Source organism: Mus caroli, unplaced genomic scaffold, assembly GCF_978045245.1.
Source record: "Mus caroli unplaced genomic scaffold, Mus_caroli_1 scaffold_18, whole genome shotgun sequence".
In the NCBI taxonomy this organism is placed as follows: domain Eukaryota; kingdom Metazoa; phylum Chordata; class Mammalia; order Rodentia; family Muridae; genus Mus; species Mus caroli.
The window spans coordinates 35,694,541-35,704,203 of record NW_028227273.1 but is presented as its reverse complement, the minus strand read 5'-3'; the positions used below and the strand labels follow the sequence as shown (position 1 = coordinate 35,704,203).

At 38.9% G+C, this 9,663-nt stretch overlaps 1 pseudogene; it reads right to left on the bottom strand.

Annotated features, from left to right (window-relative positions):
* Positions 1 to 3,924: 3,924 nt before the first annotated feature.
* Positions 3,925 to 4,045, bottom strand: LOC115029789 (small nucleolar RNA SNORA17; annotated as a pseudogene).
* Between the last annotated feature and the right edge of the window lie 5,618 nt (positions 4,046 to 9,663).

Here is a 9,663-nt window from a genome sequence, read left to right as displayed (position 1 = left end):
TATTCATCTCATGAAGTCTTAATTGGTCTTATAAAAGTATGACTCATTATGTAGTCAGTTACAGATTAATGATTAATAATGGGATATTACATTTATATTTATCAAATTTTAGCATGCTAGTAATATAGTGGCTATTTTCAAAATTTAAGATTTGATAAATTATTCAATGTATCAAATCATTTACATAGCTCAAAAATATAAAAACTTTATATTTTAGACTATAGCAGTTTTCCTTAAAGCACTATTTCCCAGCCATCTGAGTCTCCTTCATAGAGAAAATCAAAGCTGACCCTTTATTAAAATATTCAAATAGCTATTGTGCACATATATAAGTTTCTAGATGCATATTTATAATTTTAAATAAATAGTATAATACTATAGTAACACCTATAGAAATCTTTCTCAGATTAGTACAAAAATCTTGCTTATCCAGCCTGGAGATACAATTAAGTGGCAGACTTCTTACACACCATGAATGATTCCATTGGCTATAATCTCTGGTACCACAAAAAAGGGACAACTTTGCTTACGTCTGTACTATAGCATGACATGCAGATGTACTATAGCTTCGTAAACTATTTCCCTATTAATAAATAGTTAGGTTGTTCCAAAATTCAAGCTAATGTAAATAATGCTACATTGAGATTTTATCCTTCATCTGTTTATGGGCATCTTGGCTTGCTCTTAAGCTTATATTACTTGTATATATCAAAACTGAAGTCAGTGGCTGCCTAACATTCATTATGTTATGCACTTTGTCCACACCGGTGTAGTTATTTGTTGCATCGTTCTATAATTTTGATTCATACAGGTTTTCTTCTGTTAAATCACATTTCCCCATTCCTAGTTAAAGTAACATTTGAATCAGTATTCATGGCATGTGGCTATAATTCTAGCACTAAGAAGGTAGAGGCAGGAGAATTGTCATGAGCTTGTGGTCAAATTGGGCTGCAGAGATAGAGAGGTTGGGGACAAGCAGTGTTACAGAATGAAGACAAACTAATCAACAACAACTAACTAACCAACATCAAAAACAACTAACCAACCAGAACAACCAACTAGCCAACAACTAACCAACCAACAAAACAAAATAAACACACTTTACAGTTTCTTACTGTAGACAATAAGATGTGCTACTTTTGAGTTATATTCAGACAGTAAAATGACAAAAAAGCTAATTTACTTATTAAAAAGAAAAAGTATTGTATGTATTCATTATTGTTGTTGTTACTATTTACAGGCCTCATGTAACCTGAGTTGGAACTTGTCATATGGCTGAGATGACCTTAACTCTCTCATGCTTCATCAAATACAGAGTTTACAGTCATGCACCACCACATCCTACTGTTCATTGTAGTTCTAAATCTATAGTTATGAATCTGGACAAGCCAAGGTTTTTGTTTCTGCTGTTTTCAAGGCTAGGTATTGACGAGGGAAAGAGAAATAGTCATGTATTTTGGCCTGACCTCACCATAAAACTGGCACCAATTCCCAATCTCTCTATAATGACATCTTCCCCTCCTCATCTGCTGTGGTGAGTGCCTTTGTCTTATCAATTTTATTTGAGTGCAAATCACACATCGAATAGCTCTAATAAGATGCTCGGAAACAGTTTAGTGTCCTTGTAGGCAACGTTAAGCATTCCTTAGAGAAGATTTGCAAAGTCAATTAAAAGCCAGGAAAGAAACTTTGACCAGAATTCAGGGTGAAATTGCTTAGCAAAAGGTGTCCAAGTGTGCACTTGGTAGAGGGTGGGTCCACAGTGACTTTAGAAATGCTCATGTTTCTGTTCATTTAAAATTTATCAACAATCCAATAAGGAAAAGCTTCAGAATAAAATCATGAATACCATCCAACACTGTGCTTTTGCATGAATTTCCAGGCTGGCTCAGCTGAACAATGGAGTTTTGGTAGTGTGTTCACTTGCCAAATGAGTTCAGCATTATCCTCTCATAACTCTCCCCCGTCAGACCTCAGTGGGAGTGTTCTGCAGCTGGATGGCTTTTTCTCTTACAGGAATTGGGTATCGCCTCTGAAGACAATTTTGCATTTTAGTTTTCTATTTTTTTCTCTTTTTAAAAGAACTGTTTGCAGGCCCATAGGGGAAACAACAATAGAACCAACCAGTCTCCCCAGAGCTCCCAGGGACTAAACCACCAACCAAAGAGTACACATGGAGGGACCATGGCTCCAGCCACATATATAGCAGAGGATGGCCTTGTTGGACATCAATGTGAGGAGAGGCCCTTGGTCCTGAAAAGGCTTGATAGATGCCCCTGTGTAAGAGAATGCCAGGGCCGCGAAGTGGGAGTGGGTGGGTTGATGAGCAGGGGGAGGGAAGAAGGAATAGGGGGGGTTTCGGAGGGGAAACCAGGAAAGGGAATAATATTTGAAATGTAAATAAGGAAACTATCTAATAAAAAGTAATTTTAAAAGAGCTGTTTATTGTTTGTGAATTTTACATCATGTATCCCAATTCCATGCATCTCCACTTTCCCTTACATACATCCTCCACCCTTTCAACCTCTCCCCTGCCACAACAGAGAAGAAAAATAAAAAGAAAACTTTGTCATGGAAGCTGTAATGTGTCACACTGTATACCATAGTATCTGCTTTTGTCCACTAGGCTTTGCTTGCAGATGTTGCTTCCAATGACTTGTTGGTCTGGTTCAAGGCCTCTGGCTTCTGCTGCTTTATCAATACTGGAACCTCACTGGGACTCCTCTCAGATACCCTGTCATCATCCTGTGTCATGGAGATCCTGTAATTTTGGATCTGTTGGACCAGCCCCTTCATTTATTTCAGCAATTTATCGATGGGGATGGTGGTAGATGATAGAGCGGGCCAATTCAAAGGCCTGGATCTAGGCCTGAGAGGTAGCTGAGCCTGGTCAGCCCGCTGGCTGCTCTGCTCTCATGCCCTCGTGCGGATGGCTGACCTGCAAAGCCTGCATCCAGGACCAGCTCTACTGTGCTGCCCCTGTGAGGTGCAGAAGTGCTCCAGAGTGGTGCTACCAAGTGCTGCTGCTGCTCATCGGGGCAGGGCCAGGTATCCTGTTGCCTCCACCCCGGGCCAAGTCTCTGTCTGCTGCAGATAGGGAAGGGTGTAAGGGGAGGAGGATACCTCTTCCTTATTCAAGTCTCTCACACTTGTATCTCAAGGGATTACCTGCAACTTTCACAACTGGGGAGGGGAATGTCAGGATGAGAAGGGGATGGGAGAGTGGAAGGACACTGTCCTAAATACTGCTTCTGCTAGGGGCAGGGTCATCTCTCTTGATCTCATACCTCCAGGGCCAGCCTAGGTGAGGAGTGGGGTCAGTCCTGTCCAACCCTCAGATATCAACATATCCCCATGCAACAATCCTGACCAGGGACATTCACCTGCTTTTGATGGTTCTAGTCCACTGCTGCTGTTGCAGGGCCATGGAGTCAGACATGGCCCCCAGTTACAACACTGGCTCCTCCTATCAAGCTGTTCCTTACTACCGCGGAGTCTCCAGTTCTGCCTCTCTTCATTGTGCTCACCTACATCCTTCTGTTGCTCTTTCTCTCTCATATCTCTACTACTGACTTGCTCCTCTTGTGTCACCTACGGTCTCTGAATGTCTGGGGTTGTCTCAGAAGTTGTCCCAGGATGGCTATTCCCTGCCTGTGAATTATAGCCCTGGGCAGGAATCATCTCAGGCGTGGTCTGCTTCCACGACCTGTGCGGGCACACGACTGATACTCATCTCAGGCTGGTGCTTTGCTCAGACCACCTGAGCGGCCCTTTGTGAGGATTGTCTGGCTAGAGCTCACTCCTGCTCTGGGCTGCCGTCCCAGAGGTGTTCTGCTTGTTTCTGGCTTGCTCCCTGTCCCGGGAGCCTATCCTGGGCTGCCTAGCATTAGACTGCTGGTCATCTCAGGCTCACTTTCTTCAGGGAATGCTAGCCTACTAATCAGATATTCATAGGTCAGAGCATAGACATAGCCGCTGTCCTCTCTGCCACCTACTGATGCCCATGTGACACAGCAGTCACACCTGAAATGCCCCTAGGGGCAGGCACATTTTAGTTTTCTTAATTTTCTCTTTCTTTCTCCTTTCCACCCATTCCATCATGCTTAATAGATGTTCTCCAGCTTCTTGGATGTTCCTTATTCAATGAAAGATGCTTTTATATATGAAAAGCACAGACAGACTTTGAATTTAGGAATTGCCTTAAATTCAAGATAACCCCATATTGGTACATAGCTACATTGATGTAGCTAAATTCACTGTAAAAAAAAAAAAAAAAAAAAGTAATCCATGCTGCCCATGGAAGCTTCTTTTATGGGCTGCAAACCCATAACTGAGAATAAGAAACATTGATGTTTTCTGTGACAAACTATCCCTAATCCAAACAAAGCAACAACAACAACAACAACAACCCATTCCAGACAGGAAATTATTGAAGAAGGTCTTACAAACTACAATGAAGATAGTAAAGTGCAGCTCTTCACAGTGGCTTCTGGTAGAGTTTGGCTGTGGCAAGCAGAATTGGATATCAGGAAGGACTCAGCTTCTTTAAGGGGCTGGCCTCTGAGAGTTGCACCCTGATCCAAAGAGTATATAGGCCACACAAACTGGACTTTGTGGGATTTTTGCTTTTGTATTTTGGGGGGATGGCACAATGTTAGGAGGGTGGACCTCAGAAGAGTGGGAAGCTAGTGTGATTGGGGTGCATTTTATAAAATTCTGATATAATTAATAACAATATTATGTTGGGAAAACATATTAAAAATAAGCTCACCTTTGTAGCTTTAAGAAAAATGTGTTTTATTCTTTCAAATTCTTATATGAATAAATAGAAAGATTTCAAGAATATAGATAAATGTCACCACCAATCAAGAAAAATCTAGTCAAGACTTGTTAAACATTACATTTAATGATAACAAAATACACATTGTTTTCCAGCATTCCTAAGAAATGTATAAAAACAATCTTTCTGGGCAGAAAACAAATATCATTAAATTTAAAAGTCTTAAAACCATCTATAACTATACGTCAAGTACTAAGGAATTAAATTATAAAATGAAATGAATATTTGTAGTCTTTTATGTTATGATTTTCTCCCATGTTAGGATCACATGGATATGTGTTAATATCAATATAATATCGAGGATCCTGAGTTTTATAGGAATGTTTCCATACAATTGTATAAAGTATAACAACTTCAGCTGCAGCTCAAGCTAGGTCATTTCAAACACTGATACTCTGAGCAGTGAATTTCTAAATAACTTATGAGTCTAAGTGGGAATCTCAAAAGAAACTTGAAAAGTTACATTGAGCAAAAAATTAAAATAGAGCACATCAAATTTGCATGTAGTAGCTGAAGGATGTTCAAGTGAAAAATTTATATAATAATAAATGCTTATGTTGCATAAGAAACAGTAAGCCTCAAGCCAATAATCTAGGGTCTAGTATCACAAATCTGGCATAAAGAGGCTAAATTAAATCCAAAGCAAAAACACTTTTGTGGATATAGACAAAATGCTAGTACACAGAATTCGGAAATCCATAAAGGAGCATGATTTGGAGGGATTTATTCCAAAGATGTCTGTAAAAAGTCAATTAATATAACTCACTGTATATCCAATGAAAACAGAATTAGCATGATCTTAATTAAAAGAAAATTGACAACATTACAGTCTTATAAGAGGTCTCAGCAATCCAGACCAAACCAGACCACATTAACTCTTAGGTCTAAAATCATATTCATGGAACAAGCCTGAGACCACACTTCTTAGGCTACAAAGAAGACTAGAGTGTTGGAATCTGTTCTCTTAGCACACATTGTATTTTAATTCATACAATGCAGTAGGTAAAATTTAAAAAAAAAGGTGTCCAGGGCAGAAATATGAAAATCCACTTGTACTATTGGTAGCTAACACAGGTAATATGGAAGCACCAAGAATTCAGTCAAAAGGCCTCTGAAAGCTAATAATAACTTCACCCCAAACTCAATATATAATAACAAAATCTTTAACGTTATGTATATGTTCTAGCAATGAATTTGTGAACACTAAAAACAAGCAACAAAAAACTTCTGTGTATACTATCTACAATTCATAAACATATACTGGTAAAATTTTACTTAGAAGGAAATCTGACAAAATATCACATAGAAATTGTAAGAGTACACAAAGGCCATTGCTCTGGGCCTTCTTAGAAAGGGGAACAAAATACTCATGGAAGCAAATATGGAGACAAAGTGTAGAGCAGAGACTGAAGGAAAGGATATCCATAGACTGTCCCACCTGGGGATTCATCCCATATACAGTCACCAAACCCAACACTATTTTGGATGCCAAGAAATGCTTGCTGACAGGAGCGTGATACAGCAGTCTCCTGAGAGGCCCTGCCAGAGCCTTACAAATACAGAGCTGGATACTTGTAGCCAATCATTGGACTGAGCACTGGGTCCCAATGGAGGAGAGAAAGGACTGAAGGAGCTGAAGGGGTTTGCAACCCCATAGGAAGAACAATATCAACAAACTAACCCCCCACCACCCACCCAGAGCTCCCAGGGACAAAGCCACTAACCTAGGAGTACCCATGGCTTTAGCTGCATATATAGCAGAGGATGACCTTGTCAGGCATCAATAGGAGGAGAGGCCCTTGGTCCTATGAAGGCTCCGTAGAATCGAGGGAATCGATTCCAGGGACTCGAGGGCAGGGAGGCAGAAGTGAGTTGGTGGAGGAGCACCCTCATGGAAGCAGAGGTGGGGGGAAGGGATAGGGGTTTCCCATAGGGAGGGAAACTGGGAAAAGGGATAACATTTATAAGGTAAATATAAATAATAAATATAATAAATAATACAATATAATAATATAATAATAAAAATAATATAAAATAATGAAAAATATATAAATATTAAAAATAAATAGATAAATTTACAGTTTAAAAAGGAAATTGTAGGGGAGCTATACAAAACACGGATGAAAGAGACTGTAAACATATATAAGATGTATTAGGTGCATGGGTGAAATATTGGACATAGTAGAATAATCAGTTTTCCCAAAATCCATAAAGTTTTAATACAATTTCTAAATGTCACCCAGCTTTTAGATATATAAAGAAAATTGTGTTGAAATGTATATAAAAAAGCAAAGCTATTGAAATACTAAGTTTCAACGATTGTTTTACTTAATGTGTGCCTCTGTGTGGATGTATACACTTGATCAGTGTGGGTGCCCACGGAGGCTAGTTGTGTCAGATTCCCTTGGAGGTGAAAATATAGATGGTGGTAAGAGGTCCAAAATGGGTGTTTTGTGTCTATCTTAGGTACTTTACAAGAGATGTGTGTGCTGAGCTGTCTAGACATGAATAGTTAAATTAGTATTAGCAGGAGAAGCAGGAGGAGGAATAGAAGGAGTAGGAGCAAGAGGAGGAGGAGGAGGAGGTGGTGGTGGAGGAGGTAGAAAAGTTCCAGATAAAGATAGAAAAAAAAGATGAAGTTAAAGATAAAGAAGATAACAGTTGGTTTGTTAGAGTTTTAGAATTTTTATGTAGTTTCCTCATAATCAAGATAAAATATATTGGTAAAATAATAGATACAGTGAAATAAAACAATTGATGTAGCAACACTGACTTTTGACTATTAAATCCAAGAATGTAGCCTTCTGAACAAATGTTTTGGGTTAATTAGACATCTATAGACTGCCAAATTGAACCTCAACTCATAGTTTCTACCTAATACAAAAACTAGTTTTAAATAAGTTGAAGAATAAAATGTAAGACTAAACTATGAAACACTAAATATTAGAATATTAGTTATTATTATTTATGTTTGAGATGCTGGGAAATTCCCTGGAATTTAAAACAAAGCACACGTTCTACCACTGAGGAACATACCCAACCAACACAAACTATTTTTCATAAAATTATATAATGTTTTAGAAATATAGAATAAAATATTTTAGATATAGAGCTATGCCAATAATTGTTAGCATAATTTTTTTACAACCTATTTTCAATAAGGGTTCAATCTATCATTTCTCCCAATACCCAGTAGAGGTAGTAGAAAAGTTATCAGGATATGGGGAAGTGGCCCTGTTCAGTAATAGTTCTTGGGGGCAAGCCTGATCTTCTTTGGCAGCAGTTCAATCCGGCAGCAAACACCAAATATGATTCAGCATCTGCAGACCAGTCCCCTAGGCAGGCAGACAGCACACAGGAACCAGCAGCTTCAGTCCAGTCCTCTCAGCAGGCAGAAACCAGGCAGCTGTAGTCCAATTCTGAGAAAAACCCCAGGCTCACCAAACAGTCTAAGGTGAGGAGGCCACAGAAGTGGCAAGCTGCCTCAGGTACCTTGAGAGCAGTTCTTGGCCCCTTTCTCTCAATGGCAGCAGCATTACCACAAGTTGAGCTAAGTGACGCTATATAAGGTGAACCAATACATTCATGCTGTTAGCAAGGCAGAGCAAACCAAACCAATGCTCAGTGCTAGTCTCCTACTGTCTGTGTGTTCATATTTATACTCCTTTACCACAGGTTCTTTTATGTGTTTGCTATATGAAAACATCCTTTCACCCATGTCTGCTACGGGAAAACATTCCTTCCTGTGTCTGCTGTAGCAAAGCATCCTTTCACCTGTGTGTCTGCTTCAGGACTACATTTTTTTCTGTGTCTGATCCAACAAAACATTTCCTTTCACCTGTGTGCTCCAGCAAAACATCATTTGAAATAACAGAGCTTCCAAAGAAACAAGAAGTTTCCACCTCAAATAATCTTTACATGTTATTGCAAGACATCACAATATATTAAAAAAATAAATTTGGATTTTGATTTCTTCAAAATTAGAAAATTCCAGAAAATTCCATGAGAAACAATACTAAGACACATCGCAGTTTGAAAGGAAAAACTATCATTTGTGAGACAGAGGCAGGTTGTTGGCAGATTGAGCTAAGCTATGTTGTCAGTTTAACTCAAAGTAGTGATCTATTGACATCTGTATCCTAATTAGCTGAGGTTATAGGAAGTTACATTTATGCTTGTCTAGAGAACCTATTTTAAAAGCAGGGCACTAAAATGATTATACGCAGCGACCCACTCGAGGGACGCCAGGGTGTTTAAACACATACAAATCAATATATACAATATAGCACATAAACAGAATGAATAAAGGCATCAAGGGAGACCATCCCAGAAAGCCTTGATAAAATTCAACATTGCTGCATTTTTAAAGCTATGCATGAGGGGCTGGAATGATGGCTCAGCACTTAAGAGCACTAGCTGCTCTTCTAGAGAACCTGAGTTCAGTTCCCCAAACTGACATGGTGGTTCACAAACATTTCACACTTAGCTCTCCTCTCATGGGATCTGATACCCTGTCTTCTGGCCTCTGTGGGCACCATGAACTCAAGAAGTACATAGACACACATGCAGGCAAAACAGACAAACTTATAAAGTAATAAAATATATACAAAACTACTGAGGACGTTTATATAGACTGGTAATACTTCACCATGTAAAATATTAAAATCTACATATGATAAACCCATTGTCAATATTAAAGTGAATAAAAACGTGAATGAATCTCCTGTAAAATCAGGACCAAGACAAGGATGTCTATTCTCATTAATTCTACTCCATGCAGAACTTGACACTTTAGTTAATGCAATCAAGCAAGACAGAGATAT